This window comes from Elephantulus edwardii, unplaced genomic scaffold (genome assembly GCF_000299155.1).
Source record: "Elephantulus edwardii isolate Elephantulus edwardi_28Jun2011 unplaced genomic scaffold, EleEdw1.0 scaffold00004, whole genome shotgun sequence".
Lineage (NCBI taxonomy): Eukaryota > Metazoa > Chordata > Mammalia > Macroscelidea > Macroscelididae > Elephantulus > Elephantulus edwardii.
Genome location: NW_006399754.1, coordinates 6,952,863 through 6,971,163, shown reverse-complemented (window position 1 = coordinate 6,971,163; position 18,301 = coordinate 6,952,863).

The following is an 18,301-nucleotide window of genomic DNA, read 5'->3' as shown; positions in this document are numbered from 1 at the left end:
GAATAGTGCTCCATTAAAAGCCAGTTTCCTAGTGTGCAAAGCAGTCGCTTTTAGGACTACAGTGCACTTGATTCAAGTTATGGTACATTTGTTGTTGTGTGCTGTTGCATTGGAACATACCCACAGCTGACCCTCCAGTGGGTTTTCAGAGGCAGTAAATCACATGGATGGAGATTGTCCATCCTTCACCCATGGGCCACCAGAGCTCCCTTATGGTATTTTTAGTCACCTCATATACTATCTGGCTGTTAGGAGAGATAGCCAAAGTCTTCTTGCCCTATTTTTCTATTTTAGCATAATTTAACTGATTTAATAGCTCATCAATAGCATCTTTAAATCTTTCGTTGGTTCCTAGGTGAGTTTTCTATCTCCTTGTTCTGTTCTTTTCATTCAACCTTCTTCTCTTTAACTATTGCCAGGAATAAAGAAAAAGAAATCATTTGTAAATTGTTTAGCAATAATCATGAGCTCCGGTTAACATGCTCGCAATAATGACACAAACTGTGAGTTGGGCATATACTAAGTATTTGACTTTATTTTGTTTATTGAGCACTTACTGTTTGCTGGGCACCAAGAATACACATATGATTGTGCAACTGATGTCAAAGTGTCTCAGGGTAGTTGGGGGAATCAGGGACCCATTGCTCATCCAGTCTTGTCTGACTCATGGCAACTGCATGTGTATGAGAGGAGAACCAAGACCCATGAGATTCCAATGTCTAGTCATTCAGAAGATCAGCAGGCCTTTCTTTCAAGGCACTTCTGGGTGTATTCAAACTTTTTCAGTTAACAGGTGATCCTGCTAACCGTGTGCATCAACTGAGGAACTGGAGGAAGGCTCATCAACAACCTATGTTATGCAGATGACACAACCTTGCTTGCTGAAACTGAGGCAGATCTGAGGCATCTTCTGCAGACGGTCAAGGACTACAGCTTTCAACATGGATTGACCTCAACCTCAAGAAAACAGAGATTCTCACCACTGGGGTGATTGGCTGCATCATGAAAGACGGAGAAGAAATTGAGATTGTTAACTGCTTCAGCTTGCTTGGCTCCACAATCAACACTTTTGGTACCAGTAGCCAGAAAATCAAAAGATGAATTGTACTAAGAAAATCTTCTGTCAGGGACCTCTCCAGAGTGCTCAAGAGCAATGATAGCAGTCTAGAGACTATGATGCACCTAATCTGAGCCATGTTATTTGTAATTACTTACTATACATCAGAAAGCTGGACAATCACTAAGGATAATAGAAGGAGAATTGATGCCTTGGAGTTGTAGTGCTGGAGAAGAGTATTGAACATATCATGAACTGCTAGGAGAACCAACAGGTCCACCCTGGAGAGAGTGAAACCATGCTGCTCCTTAGAGACAAGGATTTTGAAGCTCTGTCTGGCATACTTTGGGCATGTTTCCAGGAGGGACCAGTCCACAGAGAAGGACATCTTGCTTGGAAAGATGGAGGGACAGAGCAAGAGAGGAAAACCCTGCATGAGATGGACTGACTCAGGGGTAATGACGGAGACAATGAAATTGGCTCAAGATAGACCAGGGTTCAGAGCTGTTGTACATGGGATCACTATGAGTTATAAGTGACTCAATGTCACAGAACAACAAACAACAAGGCATTGTACTAGGGAACCTTGGTGGCCTAGTGGTAAGAAGCTGCACTGCAATCCCAAAGACACCTGGTTTGAATTCACCAGCTGTTCCACAAGAGAAAGGTGGGCAATCTCCTCTCAGGAGTTTACCGCCTCTGAAAACCCACCAGACTGTCAGGTATGGGTTGGATCCAACTTGACGGTAAACAACAAGAAGAAGGCATTGTATTAATTATCAAGTGCTGCTATAACAGAAATACCACAGGTGATTAAATATTCTGATAAAATTTAAATGCGGTAATTTGATAAATGCTCTTTTTTGCTTTCCAGAACATGGATTCTAAGCACACTCTTTGTAAAACAAAGGCATATTCTACTTTATAAATACTAATTCTACATCTGCTGCCTTAGTAGTTCTTTAATCAAGTTATTAGTTCATAATTCTTTACGCTGCCAACACAAAGGCACACAGTTCGAATCCACCAGCTGCTCTGAGAAGAAAGATGAACAGTCTCCTCCCGTGCAATTTACTGCTTCTGAAAAATACACTGGAGGGTCAGCTATGAGTCAGTGACTCAACAGTCTACAACAACATCCTCTTAACATTCCAAGTATTTCATTTATCAGCATCTGTAGAATACTATGAACACCATGTCTCATGGAACAGAATTAAAACCAAAGCTCATTTGATACATAATTAACTTCTGTGTTAGGTAAATGTTACTATTTCCTGCATGTTTGTTATGTTAGTATTAGTCATGCCTCATGTTATATTAATATAGTTGAGGGCTCTCCTGCATAGGGTTGCTATGAGTCACCTGAGATCGACAATGACAACAACAACATGTTATATTAGGTCGCTCTGGTGGCCTCGTGGCAAAAAGCTGCCCTGCAATCCTAAGGCATGGGATTTGAGGCCACCAGCTGCTCTGTGGGAGAAGGATGGACAATCTCTCATGCGATTGACTACCTCTGAAAACCCACTGGAGGGTCAGCTATTGGTCAGTTCTGACTCAACTGTACACAACAACAACAATATTATTATATTAAGTGTTTAATAAATTATAGGCAGTGCTGGTGGTGTAGGCCTTAGAGAGCTGCACTGCTAGCTGAAAGGCTATGCCTCTCTGACAGTTCGAATCTTCCACCCGCCCTATGGGAAGATTATGGGAAATTTCCTCCCATGTCATTTACAGTCTTCAGAAAACCCACTGGTGGGTCAGCTGTGAGTCAACTCTGACCTAACAGCTTTGATTGTGACTTTGATGCTACATTGTGTCTGCACACAGGCTAATCACATTTTAAATTTATAAGTATTATTTACAGAATTTAGGCCGTAACCATGTATGTAAATGATACAAGTAACTTGATTGAATTTGTTGCAAAGATGGACCTCGTCAAGTTCCCTCACTTCTTCGTATCATCTGGGACAAGCATTCTTATTTGCTGTTTACCAGGACATCTGCATAAGCATACTCTCAGGTTTGTGGTCTGCAGAAGAACTCGGTGGCCCTCCTGGCTGGAACTGTAGGACCAGGAGACGTGGGTGCATAAGACAGTTCTCTCAGAGTGGATCAGAGACCTGCTATCCAGGAATATCATTTGTTCTTACCTCAAACAACTCATGTTGGATCTGGTTGCTTATTGGATGAATGTAGCAAGAGTTAGTTTTGCTATAGTTAGACTGCATCAAGCCCAGTTCCACTTCTTATTTATAAGAGAGAAATAAGAAATCAAGAAGCCTGTCTAGATAAGGCAGTTCAGTTATATGGGAGGTACCATAGGAGCAGATATCAGCAAAGATGCTTAAATGGTAATGGACTTACAGCTTAAACAACTCTCCACATAAGTGTCCTTGTGACCATTCATGAGCTAAACTCCCACTTGGCACACTCTCATGCCCCGGCTGATATTGGATATTGGTTTCATTGCTAATGGGAGATATTGATTCCACTCAGTGCCCTGCCAGTCCCTTCCACCACAGTGTTCTTTCCCCCATGTGCCTTGTCTACTGTCTGTGGGTCTCTGCAGTGGACACCTTGGTACCCCCATTTATTTGATGCTACTGTAAGTACATGCTTACACTGCTCATTGGATAATCCATCCTTGGATTGCCATTAATCAAATTGACAGGAAACTTTTTTTCTTTAAGCTGCAGAGTCACCTCCAAACCCCCTGTGGTGTGGCTGCCGGCGCCTTGGTAGACCCGAAGACTGCGCGGGCCCAGGCAGAAGTGCTAGGACAAGCAATATGCTCTCTTCTTTTATTTTTAAGCTTCCTTGATTTTATTTTTCCTCACTAGGGAATCTGCCTGGAAAAATGTTAGCTGGCTGTGTGTCTTCTCAGTGGAGGGGTGGAGGACCTAAGGCACAGGGGTTCTCCTGAAATTCAAGTATATCTTTCAGCTCAGGTACAAATCATGGTGCTGAGGAAGAAACAGGAGTGGGGAACCCATTACTTCCTATGATTTTACCCATTCAAAGGGCCATATGAGAAACAAAAACATAACAAACAATAAATAATTTCTAAAAAGGGCCATCTGAAAACTGTTGAGATGCTCCTTGCAAGTTCGTAGGTAGACTTCATCTAGAAGGCCTGTCTGCAGGAATCTGTCCTTAAGTCACCTCAGAAAGTGGTGTCTCTGAGATCATAAGAAAGCGATCTGGGGTGGGATCACCTCAGTTCACCCTCCTCCATTTCCTCACTCAGAATTAAAATATTGGGGAAAAATATTGCAGGAATGTTTAAGGATCTGGCTATCAAATACCCTGTAGAGATATTATCCTAGATTAAACCAAATTAATAAATATGTAGTAAGTTATAGAGAAATCACAGTATTTCCTGAATTGGAAGAAACTTTCTGATGGCCAAGGAATGAATAGTATTTTAGCCCGTGTAAGGTCTTAGTGAAATTAATGGAAAACTAACACCCAAATCCAGTGTCCTTGAGTCTACCCTAACTTGTGGCCATCTCACAAACCGCACAGTGGGATTTAGCTTTGAAGAATGTTCTTGGTCACAGAACAGAGGCTTTTTTCCAAAAGTGCTGTTTGGATGGGTCTGAACCACCAAACTTTGGATTAGTTGTCAAGTGCAACACACTGGTGTCACCCAGGGATCTAATTGTAACTGTTGTTGTTGTTAGCTGCCTTCTAGTAGAGTATGATTCGTGGTGACTCTGTGAACAAGAGATTGAAATCCTATCCTATGCTGTGCCATCCTCACCATCTCTGATACATTTGAGCCCATTGCTGTAGTCACTGTGTCAATCCATCTCACTGGAGGTCTTCTTCTTTTTCTGTGCCTCTCTCTTTTTCCGCGTGTTGTGTCTTTCCAAGGAATACCCTCTCCTAGCAACATTTCCAAAGTATGAGAGATGAAGTTTCACCATCCTTATTTCCAGGATGTACTCTAGTTGCACTTTTCCCAAGACGTGTCTGTTTGTTCTTTTGGCAGTTCATGGGATGCTCAGTGCTCTTCTCCAGCACCACAACTCAAAGGCATCAATTCTTCTGTCATCCTTAGTCATTGTCCAGCTCTCAGGAGCACAGTAAATAATTGAAAAAAACGTAATCAGGTGCACCTAGTCTTCAAAATGACATCATTGCTCTTCAATGTTTGACAGTGGACTTACCCAAAGCAGTAGTCTTCTGAGCTCCTCACTGTTGATATACCAAGGATATTAACTGCAAATACAAGTAAGATGACATTATTGACAGCTTCATCCTTTGTGTATCTATTATGATGTTGCCTACTGGCCTATTACTAAGGCCGTTTGTTTTCTTGATGTTAAGATGTAATCCATATTGAAGGTTGTTTGTTGTTGTTGTTATGTGCCGTCGAGTCGCCTGCGACTCATAGCGATCCTATGTACAACAGCCCTAAACTCCGCTCTGTCCTGTGCCAATCGCACTGTCTCTGACACTCCCATCCCAATTATCCCAGTCACTGAATCAATCCACCTCATAGAGGGCCTTCCTCTCCTGCGCTGTCCCTCCACCCTACCAAGCATGATATCCCTCTCCAGGGACCGGTCCCTCCTCACAACACGTCCAAAGTATGTTAGATGGAGCCTCAGAATCTTTGCCTCCAAGGAGCCACCCGGTTTAACCCTTTCCAGGACAAATCTGTTTGTTTTCCTAGCAGTCCATGGTATTCTCAATACTCTTCTCCAGCACCACAGCTCAAAGGCATCAATTCTCCTTCTATCTTCCCTGGTCATTGCATTCCGGCTGGCCGCTCAGAGGAGGGGTTAGGCATCCGACTAGCTGAAGGCTGGGCAGCTTAGAGGTCAGCCTCAGACCCCTCCCATCTCCCCAAGGTAATCGAAGAAGCAAAAACCGCGCAACATTCTCTGCATACCAGTTCTACAGGATGCATCACCTTTACTCGGGAAACATTACGACTAAACTTCAGAGACATTGATCCCAACATAAGGAACTACCATCAGCTGATGTGTTTGGAATCACAGAAGCTATGGAAGCCTCATATATAAGGTATTAGATGGAGGGCTGGTCAAAGGGAGATAGATATGAAGGGAGGGGGTAGAAGTGGATGGGTATCCTGGTGGATGGTGGAGCAGGGAAATAAGTGGGTAAAGATGCATGTGAGAAAGGCAGGGACAACACTGACACTAAAGTTAACACAGCAATAAGGGATATAGCTTTAACTTGCTGGTCTGTCTGATACTTCTCTCAATCTGAACATTCACATTAAGACAGACTAGGAAGAAGGATTGGCCATCCATTTCTGAAATAGCAGGCCTCTGAAAACCCTATGTATGTATATTGAAGGCAGTACTTCTTTATTCTTTGAAATAAGCCCTTAGGTCCTCCTCACTTTCATCAAACAAGACTATGCCATCTGCATAACACAGGTTATTGAGGACTCTTCCTCTGATTCTTATGCCACGCTCTTCTTCTTAGAGTGCAGTTTCACAAACTATTTGCTCAGCATGCAAATGGAATAGGTGTGGAGAAAGGACACATCCTTAACACACGTCTTTTCTGATTTTAAATCATGTCCTGTTTCTTTGCTCTGTTCAGACAACAGTTTCTTGATCTAAGTATAGATTTCCCCTGAGCATAATGAATCTTTTTAGGGTATTCCTCTCCTTCATTTATCCTCCAGCTTTCCAAGAGTGATATTCCTTCCCAAGGAATAGCCTTGCCTAGCTACATGTCCAAAGTATGAGAGATGAAGCTTTTCCATCTTCACTTCCAGGGAGCACCATGACTGCACTTTCTTTAAGACATACCTGTTCATTCTTTTGGCAATCCATAAGATAGTCAGTACTCTTCTTTAGCACCACAAAGCAATCAATTCTTCTCCTGTCATCCTTATTCATTGTTCAGCTCTCTGAAGCATAGCAAGTGATTAAGAAGACCATGACCTGAATCAGGTGCACCTTAGTCTTCAAACTGACATCATTTCTCATCAGTTTGTTGGTATTTCCAGAGAGTCATTCTGATTTTTATGTAAGATTGACTCTATGGGAAGAAGCAGTTATTCAAATATAACAAAGGGATATTGTGTGGTTTTAAATTAGGGAAGGTGGGTGAGTGAGTTGTATCTTTTGGCTATACCATTTCAATTTGTATTCTGAACAAATCATTCAAGAAGCATTACTATGTTAATGTGATAAGAACAGATACTATACTTGATCTTCGCCAAAAGGCTGAAAAGTGACCTCAAGAAGCTTAACTATGAGAAGAAGAACATGTATCAGTATTTGAGGAAGACTCACCAACAACTTATATTATAGACATGACACAACTTTGTAGAAAGTAATGGAGATTTTAAGTCCTTACTACAGAAGATCAAATGGGCCAATAGGCAACATCATAATAGATGCAGAAAAGACAGGTTGTCATTTATTGAATTTTATTTGATTCCACAATCAACATCGATGAGTACACCAATCAAGAAATCAAGACATAATAAAAATATATCAAGGCACACTATATTGAAAAAATATGTTTCCAAAAACCTCAAAAGTGTTAAAGAGCAAGTATATCTGTTTAAATATTACAGAGCCCCCCTGATCTAAGCAATGGCATTTTCATTCACTTGTCATGCATCTGAAATTTGGACAACGAATAAGGAAGACTGAGGAGGAACTGATGACGTTGAGTTGTAGGTGGTGTTGAGATTGAATATTCAATGGATTTCCAAAAGGAGAACCAAATCTGTCTTGGAAGAAATGCATCCAGGGTCCTCCTGAGAGTCAAAGACAGTGAAAGTTCATGAAACATATTTTGGCATGCCTTGAGAAGTTGCCAGTCCGTAGAAAAAGACAGCATGCTGGGAAAAGTAGAGCTCTGGTCGGTGGAAGAGTGAAAGACCCTCAGTGAGAGGGATTGATCTAATGACTACAAGGTGCTGTAGCATGCTGGAGACTGTGAGGCTGGCTTAGGAAAGTCGAAGGTTTACATCTGTTGCTCAGGGTACCGAATAGCAGCATGAAGTATATGGGTCAATGAAGAAGAAGAAGAAGAAGGCCTTAAGGAGATCGAGTGACACAAGGATTGCAACAATAGGCTTTTAAGCACCGTTAGTATTGTGAGGACGGGACAAGCTCAGGCTGACTGAGCTTCTGTCATATCCCAGGGCTGCTGTGATTTGGAACTGAGCTGACATCACTTAGCAACAATGGCTGTGCCGTGCTGGAGACCGCCAGAAAGCTTCAGAGTCATACATGGTCTGGTGGCACGTCCTGCTGAGCAGAAATGTCCTTTCTCATCAATCGTATTATCTATAGTGAGGTATTTTGGTTTCTGGTCATATATTTCCCTTCATGTGGGAGATAAGAGAAGAAACTTCATGCTTCCTAAAATAGAATGCTTCCAGCTGATGTAATCGAAGACCTAGATTTAAGGGAAATGCTTGGGTATTTTAAGGACATGGACAAAGGTCTGAGTATATGTGGACACAGAATATTTTCAACAAGTTACAGCAAAGAATTTTTCTGGCATGATTTGCTTTTCATAAGTGGAGAGCTTGCCATTTGATTTAGGCTGGTGTTTATTCATATGTAAGAATGAAAGAGTTTTTTGTGGGTTTTTTTTTTTAAAAGAAAAGATTGAGGAACAATGATAAGAGGGTTCGTCTTTTCCTGGCATAGAAATCTAAGGAAGAAAAGATGGTGGCTGTCACACAGGAGCAGATGCATGGCTGCAAAGCACGTCTTTCTTTTCTTCTTGGAAAATGGCCTCAAATTAGTCCAGGACATTAGATGAATGGTTTTAACCCAAGTGAAAATCTGCTGCTTTCTGTACCAGTGAATACCATTGAGCTATATTCCATAGTTCTGAACGACTGTTATTCCAGTGCCCCGTTTCCACTTCTCTTTTTCAGACCCTCCTTCCTTCTCTTAAAAATATTTCCTATTCACCAGGAGGTGCTCATCCTAGAAGAATAGATGGAAGTGAAGGGCCTGAGATTGGGGATGCAGAGAGGAGACACAGAGGGGGGCTGCTTTAAAGAGGAGGAGAGGTGAGGGCTGCCCACCTAAATCACCATGTGGAGTAGCTGACTGGAGAGCTCTTTTCTGGCAAGCATCAAATTAAGTTCAAGAATTTACCTCCGTTCACTGCTAAGCAAAAATGCAACTGACAGCTTAGGGAAGAGAAGTTTGAAAACGATAATATTTTTGAAAAAAATATGATTGTGAGCTGTTTGATAAAGTGGTAGCTAACAAGGAAGGCTTTTTTATATTTGAGAAGCTAAGTGGCTGGAATATGGCATTCCTATTCCTGCTGAATAACCTTATTTTGACTCACAGCTTCACACAATGTGGGCTTTCAGTGCGTAAAGAGCCACTGTGGAGGGTTTGGGACGATTTTCTCTTTTCATTCATTTTCTAAGCCTCCCTGGCCCCTCTCCCCTACTCCCTCTGTATGGACCTGAATAGCTGAAGTGTGCCCACAATATGTCTGCACTGGCCACATTGTTACCTCCTCTTGTGACCAAAAACACCTGGCAGGGTCATGAACCTCTCAGGTCCCCCTGGGGAGTCCGGCTTAACTCTTTGAGGGACCAATTTCCAAATTTATTTTCACGAGGCAATGAATTTTAACAAATATTTTAAAAATGAAAGTGTTGTTTAAAATTTTCTTATTGCTCTTCCTCTGTTATTAATCCCTTTTAAAATGTGTGTCTTGAACATTAAGAGGTGAACTTCTTCTTCCCCAAGTGCATCAGGGAGGGGATGGGGTTGGTGAATGATTTTAGATGTGGTATGAAAATACCTAACGACCTTATGATGACAAAATATGGTAAATGGGCAAATACACCCATCACATAGCAAGGTAGAAGATACTTTTCATTTCTAGAAACTTTTTTCCTCTAGACCCGAGAGTGCAGTGAGAATATAGTTTTTCAGTCTTCTGTGTCCAGTCAAGATGGAGTAACAGGCATCAGGTGTATCCTCAAGCTTGAAACAACCGAATGTCTAACAACCTATATGAAATAATAGTTTCCAAGACACCAGACATCAGCATCAAGGTATAACCTAAGTCAGATGCTAATTTTAGTTAGAAGGTGTCCTTGGGTCATAAGAAAAAGAATTTCATTCTTGACTTGGCACTGGTGTTGGAATTTGGATAGGCTGATTGGAGCAACACTACAGTCAGTCATTGGATCAGTGAAGTGTCTCCCCTGGACACTGTGATGTGAGTTTTAAGATTGGAAAAAATGTCAGTATTAAGAAATGAAAACTGACTTACATGGCTTCTCCTTGAGCACAATCATCAACTCATGTTTGGCAACAAGGTGGGAGTCTGAGGTCGTCACCCCATCCTGGTAGGGGCTGGTGATGGCCTTGTCAGGTGAAGTTCATCGACTATTATTTTCCTTAGTAGTTGTTTTAGTCTCGATTCTCTAGAGAAACAAAGGCAATGAGGTTCATCTACAGAAAGGGAGATTTAGCTCAAGAAAAGAGCTCATGTTTTTGTAGAGCCAGGTCCCAGGCCCATGGGCTAGGCCTCAGGAGAGAGACTTTGATTTATTCATGTAGCTTCAGAGCCTGACAAATACAAGTATAGCAGATGAGGCAGCAGACTGAGGCTTTAGAGGCTAAGGAATCCAAGGTCAGCTGGTAAGGCAGGCTGCTAGTGAAAATAAATAATAATAATAATAATAATAACCCCAAACAAACTGGAGGTGATAAGCCAGATTCAAAACCTAGAGCAAGAGACTTTTGCAGATATCCAAATATATTTGATATGGGCCACAATCCTGATGAAATCTTCCAAATGATTGGCTGTTAATAGCAGATTTCATTATTATATTGTAATTATATCAGGTCTCATCAGTTATAATCTCGCTGCTAAACCAAAGAATCATAGTTAATGTACAGCCTTAAACATCGCAATTTATCTCATGCCAACTGGGCATCTGTACACATCATCTTAATAGCCATCATCCTAAATATAAGTATAAAATTATGCCTGCACCTAACATGATATAACTAACACGTATACAGCTGGAAGCACAATAGTCTTGTCGACAAGTAAATGATGACATACGCTGACATATGCTGGAGAGGTATATACCTCTGAGGTAGGACAGTGGAGGTAAACTGCTCACCTTGAAGGTGTGTGCAACTGACCTTGTAGGTGAGGGCAAACTATTTACAGTGATCCTTCCAAACCGGGATTGAAAATAAGGCATTGGTCAGAAAAACAGCTGTATATTAGGTACCAGGAGATATATTCATTTGCTCAAGTAATGAAACCAGATCTAAAATAACAGCAGTTGCAATTGAAGTCAACACCTGGCTAAGTTTATAATGATGAACTGTCATTCTCTATAATCCAAACCATTTTTTAATTCAGGTCAAATAGGTGAGTGAAATAAAGATGTGAGAATGATTACCTCTGGATCCTGAAAAGTCTTTGATGAGTGCACTAATCTCTGTAATTCTTGCAGGAACTTGGTATTGCTTGTGATTTGCCATTTTCCTAGGTCAAGGCAGTTCTAATGGTTTCCGTTTGACTTTTCCTATCATTGCTGCCTTCCTTCCAGATGTTATGGGTCTACTGTGGAGGTACTGCCAGTGGCTAACTATGCCATTCCATTCATGCATTCTGGAACTGGGGAAATCACTAATGGATGGGTTTCAGGACACTCAGGGTCGACTGTGAGATAAATCTGAACTAAAACTCCATCAATAATGTGACCTCCATATGCCCTTATTCTGGTAGATGCAGGGATGTTTTGAGTCTTGGAATCAGTGACAACTCAGAACAAGTGTCCAATAATCCTCAAATACCTGATTATGTACTTATCTCTAATGAATAACCACTCTCATGAAAGGATATAGGTCCCTTTGGGGAAGGTTAGGGGAAAGACCAACTGAACTTCTTTTCACATTGTAGTAAAGTCCTTCCTCACGGGACTTGTCCTCTCCCTCATTCAAGGGTCTGTGGGTCTGTAGACTGGCTCAAGTCTGGGAACTCAATGAGTGGATGTGGCTCTCCACCATTCACCTGATCTAGAATTCTTCCACATGTTCAAATCAAGTAACTATTTAGTGGATGTCTCATCTATTTCACTCATAGGACCGTCGTGACTAAGTAGCTGCTGCCATAAATCTATATGAATCAGATTATTCTGATTACTGCTTTGATCTTGCTGTCCATGCAAGAGCAGCTACCTGGCTTCTACCACTATAGGGTCTGACCAGACATACTGTAGTTAATTGTCTTGATTCAGTTGGGGAAAACTGACTCTCAAGTCTGGCTTACTTAAAATAGCAAGCATGGCGGTCTCCAGTGAAGCTGGATTCCCTTCACAAATGTGCGCCTCATCTTTGTGGTAACTTGTGCGTTCTCTGGGCATTCTATGTGTGGGTCTATAGCTCTAACATGCCAATTTTCTCAAGTCTCTGGATACCTTCTTCTAAAATGTACCAAGCCAGTCTTGGTTTTTCTACTTGATTTAGTGGAGGTCATCTCATACTCCATGCTTCAGTGAACCAATTGATTAAATTATGATCCTTTCCTAAATTTGCAGTCTGAAGCTTTGAATGAAATTCCTCTGTTTAATAGACTCAAATCAATAAAATCAAGCTGATAAAATTGTATAATCCTTGTGCTATTATGTCATTCCCTTAATGCTTATTTTTATACACTTTCTCCAGCTATCTGCACGTACATATTAGAAAAATCAAGCAGTTCTCTTGGAGTATAGTATACCCCTTCGTGGGTCCCAATTTGTACCTCATTTTTAAAAGATCATTGTGATTTAATTCTAATTATAGACCAAGGAGCATAAAAGGATGGTAGTTATGGTCCTGGGAATATTAAGCAGGGCATCTCTTATAGGCATATCCTTTGTTCTATGCCCCTAACATAGAGTTCAAACCTGTTGTTCATAGGGTAGCTGTGAATCTTACTTGACTTGATGGCACCTAACAACAACATGCCCCTGAGAGTTGACATTTCAGATAAAGATTCATTAAATGTAACTGGGTTAAGCTCATCAGATTGGTGTAAGAGATCTGGTTCTTCTAGCAAAGGCTGACTCAACAGAATTTAGAAGCTCAGTATCCCCAGTCCTGATAATCCCTGCCCAGATGTCTCCATCCCAAGATTCAGGATCCCCTTTTTTCCTATACTGTATTCTCATGTAGGTTACACCTCAACACCAAGGGGAAAACAACCCCTCATGAGTGGACCAAGAGGCAACATCATGATAGATGGAGAAAGGACTGAAATCGTCAACAATTTAACTTTATTTGAGTCCACAATCAGTAACGCCCATAATAGCAGTAATGTAGAAATCAAAGATGTCTTGTATTGGGAAAATTTGCTATCTCCAAAAAAAGTGCTAAAGAGTAAGAGCATAAGTTTGAAGAAAGTGCACTTGATCCAATTTTCAATTGCTTTTTATGAATCTGACAGTTGGATAAAAAAGAAAGACGACTGAAAAACTGATGCCTTTGAATTGTGGTATTGGTGAGGAGTACAGAATGTCCTGTGGACGACAAAATGAACAAACACATCTGTCTTGGAGGAAGTGCAACTAGGATGTTTCTTAGAGGCAAAGATGAAACTTTGTCCCACATGTTTTTGGTATGCTATCAAGAAGGGCTAGCCCTTAGAAAAAGACATCATGCGTGGAACACTAGAGTGTCCACGACAAAGAGAGAGATGGATTAACCGCGATTTCAACAATAGGCTGGAGTATGACAGAGATCTTGAAGATGGCATAGGACACGGCAAGCTCTCAATCTCTTGTTCATAGGGTCATTATGAGCTGTAATCGACTTGGCAACACCCAACAATAGTAATAACATTTCTCCCCAGTCAAGACCTCACTTTAATTTCATCTACCATTCAAGTTTGGAATTTCAGCTGGAATTATTATTTGGCTACTCACAAAATAAGATTTTGGATTTGCTTTTCAGCACATTATCAGTTACTACAAGACTCAAGACTCTCTTTCAAGGCACAAATGGAAACTTTGGAACTTTTTAATATGATGCTTGAGCTGTGACTTTGAAACCCTAAACGTATGTCTTTAGTTCACCACTTTTTTTTCTAGTGAGTAAGAAAATCCAGTTCTTTGCACTTATCATCCTGATAAAACTAACAACAATATATCAAATACACTATCACCTAGGTTTCATTTCTGATTAATAATACTCGCTCTATTGTGGTGATATTCTGTGTGTTACTATTACCACCATGCCATGGATTAGCAGAACTATCTTTACTAAGGGAGACAGAACCCTCTTTACTAATAGAAGTCTACTCAGATTTGAGAATTTAGAAGTAATATCCTTATGATTGTCTCCTCACCCCGACCCTAGAAGAAATCTTAATACCAAATATACCTTCGGAAGTGGTCTCTAGGGACATTAAATCAATGACACTTAAATTTAGATTTCTCTCAAGGAAATGCCTCACATGTTTGCCAGCTCAACTCACTCATTGCTGTTGACTGAGCACTCACTCACAGCTGGCCCTCCCATGGCATCTTGGAGGCTATAAATTGCCCAGGAGGAGATTGGCCATCTGTCTCCCCTGGAGCCATTGGTGGATTCAAACTACCCAGAAGGTGCAGCCTCTGTGTTAGGACATCAACTTCCTACAGACTAGCTACACCAGCAGAGAGTCTCGTGTTTATTCACCTCGGTGATGGCTACGTAGGTGTGTCCACTGTACATTTATGATTTTGGACTTTTCTTGTTGTTGTTTTATACCATCAAGTCAGAACAACCCGTAGCTGACCCTCTGGCAGGTTTTCAGGGGCAGTTAATTGCACGGGAGGAGATTACCCATCTTTCTCCTGTGGAGCAGCTGGTGGACTCGAAACCACAGCCTTCAGGGATTGCAGCACAACTTCTTGTCAAAATAAGTGTCATGGTGGCTCACAGTGATTATTTTTATAATTGGCTCCGTTGTGTTCCAGAGACTTTATTAAATAGAATAAATTTATGAGATTTTAATTATGTCCTGTTATTAAGCTGTCTTGCCTGTTTTCCGATGGTTAAGTAAGAATTTCTTTTCTTCATTCCTGCAGGTGGAGACAGAGCTGTAGAATTCGACCCTCGGTCTTTGTTTGGAAGCCTTCCCCTCTCGTACCGCGTGTAACTTCATTGACCCAAGTGTGGCAGCCACGGGGTGAATAGATTGACTTCCTTGCAAAAATTGGTGACATTTAGAAACACAAAAGCCTGGCTTTTTCTATTACCGGATAATTAGTATTTTTATTCATTTTCTGTATTACCTTTATTCCAACTGTCATACCAAACACCAATCCTTATTTTAAAATTTAGTCTGCTTCACATGTCAAATTTTGGGATGGGGAACTATAATGTTTAATTGGGGGGAGGGAAGTTCCTACAGCTAGAGTTACTGATGTCCTGTCGAGAAGGACAAGGCTGACCTTTTAGACTACATTCCAGCCCAAACCCACCACATGTGAGCTGATATTTGATCTTATGGAGCCAGCTCATGACCCCAAAAATCTTCCTCCACGTCATCCCAGGATACTTGATCTGTTGGCCTGGGGCCATAAACAATCTTGACACCTTTTCTGAGTATAGAAGTTCAAGTCCTGAGTTTAGTGGGTGGGATATTCCATTGTTTTGGTGAAGGTTAAAAGAGGAAGCTAAGTGAAGTTAATTTTTCAGACCGGCCCACAGGAGATGGACACTAGCCTGGAGAGGAGGGTTCAAGTGTGTTGAGCTGGTTTCGGATTGGTTTGGTTTATGGTAACTGAACCTCTTCACATAATGTGGTTCAATCCTTACAGTGAACCATGAAAATCAAGAAAAGCTGTGATTACCTCTTGAGAGCCAAGAGGTATGTTCATGGAACTCCTTCCTAGGAGCTAGTTGGAATCTCATCTAAGCTCACCTGCAAAGAAAAACTCAGAGGTAAGACCTTTAGGAGAGAAGCCTTAAAGTGTGCTGTCCGCACTATCGTTGCTGTTAGGTGCCATCGACTCGGCGCTGGCTCATAGTGACTTCGTATACAACAAATCAAAACTTGCGATTCTGTGACATCCTCACATTGTTTTACATAAGCCTGTTCTTACAGTCACTGGGCCAGTTCATCTCACGGAGATGAATTCCTCTCTTTCGATAACTCTCTACTTTTCCAGGGACCCAACAGGGAGCTCTGGTGGCAGGGTTCACAGGCAGTTGCACTGCTAATTCAAAGGTGGCACCAGAGGGTTCAAATCCACCAAGAGAAAGATGTGCGGTATCTCCTGTGTGATTTACAGCCTCTGAAAACCCGCTGGAGGGTAACTTATAAGTTCCGACTCAACAGCATTGAGTTTGAATTTTTTTAACAGCAACAACAGCAAAATCCACAACAATGAACCAATTGCTCATGCTTGGTAGGGTGGAGGGACAGCGCAGGAGGGGAAGACCCTCTATGAGGTGGATTGATTCAGTGACTGGGGTAATCGGGATGGGTGTGTCAGAGGCAATGTGATTGGCACAGGATAGAGCAGGGTTTAGGGCTGTTGTACATAGGGTCGCTATGAGTCGCAAACGACTCGACGGCACATAACAACAACAACATAAGTTTATCATAAGGTCATAGATTATTCATACAGCAGTTGTCCAGCAACCCAAAGGGACATTCAGAGGCCCTCTTCCCTTCAACTCAATGTTAAAGAAACTCACCTGGAGACTGTAGATCTTAGCCAAGGCCCAGGAGCAAGAGATCACGGAAACAGGAATAAATTCCCTAGAAGACAGAAAATGAGGAACCGCTGTGTTGGTTCCCGTGATGAGCTGGTGGGTTACCAAGTGGGACAGGTGAGTCTGAAACCTGTGGGCTCTGGAAAGTACCTCTCGGGGCAGCCTGGTGGCTCAGGGAAGTGTTTGAGAAAACAAGCCAAACGTGCTAACTAACATTTTGAACAGGTTCCTTTAGATACGAACATGCCTGGGTGAGCATTGAACTGAGCCAAAGCGAGTCAAGCTTGACACACTGTCCTGATGGGAGCAGGAATTAGAAGGGAGGGTCCTCTTTTGCCCTTGACTCTCAGTTATGGCCTCCTGCAAGATGTGTTAGCTATGGCAGAACTATAGAGAATCTCTTGGGAATTCAGGGGCCAATCCTTGGGAAAAGGCATCATGCTGGGACAGGTCCCGTCAGCCCAACAAAGACCCTCACAAGATGATTTGTGACAGTGACTGCCCAGGGGACTTAAGCAAGGCAGAGATGGTGATGATGGCGCTGGACACGGCAAGGTCCTCCCTGTGGTCAACAGGGCTGCTGTGAATTGGAGGAGGCTGGATGGACCCAACAACTAACCCTTGGTGGCAGTATACTTGCACTGATGAAAGCGGCCTCAAGGGGGCGCATAGGACTTTCTGATCCAGCCATAAAGATTCCAGTTAACACATTGGCATCTAGGCTATGATGTATGGAGTGAAAACCAGCTCCTAGCTGACTCTCCAGGGGGGTTTTCAGAGGCAGTGACTCATAAGAGAGGAGACTGCCGGCGGATTTGAACTCTGTGCCTTTGCATTGGCAGCACAATTCTTGACCAGCTAAGCCACCAGAGCTCTGTTGGGCTAGAATATAGCAAGAAGATAAGAAAACAGGAGGTATGGAGGCAGGAATTAAGCGAGTTGGACTTCCTGCTTAATGACCGTAAGAGAAATTTATATTTTACTCTGGGTCTCTGCTGAGAAGTGTTATTATCTTCCCAGATTTAAAATGGGTTTACCTCTAAGGTCATTTTCTACTTACCTTCCCAGAGTTTTCTCATCTATACAAGGCATATTTCAAGAGTTGAAAGTCTCTGCTTGCACCCATCCACCAGAAATTAAAAAAAAAAAAAATCAGAGACGCTATCCCGCGTCACAGTGGACTTGCCCTTTCTGTGGTTTGATGGCTGTGAACTATGGGAAGCAGACCCAAGATTTATTTATCTTCCAGTCCTCCTCTGGGTGAATTCAAACCACCAAGCTTTGGGTTAATAGACCAGCACTCACCTGTTTGTTGTCACTTAAGGAAATCCAAAGACAGAAAGGTGACTCCTAAAGCAGAGCGGGAGAGGGCAGAAGTTAGAGGAGCCAGAAGACTTTCCGCTTTGCTCAGCTTGGGAGATGAAGGAACTATGTCAACGTGGAGATGGGCCTCCATGGCCTGGACTATAAATGTGATAGATGGATGGCACAAAGCTTGGTCAGGAGGGAACCGAGGTGCCTCAACTACGTATCT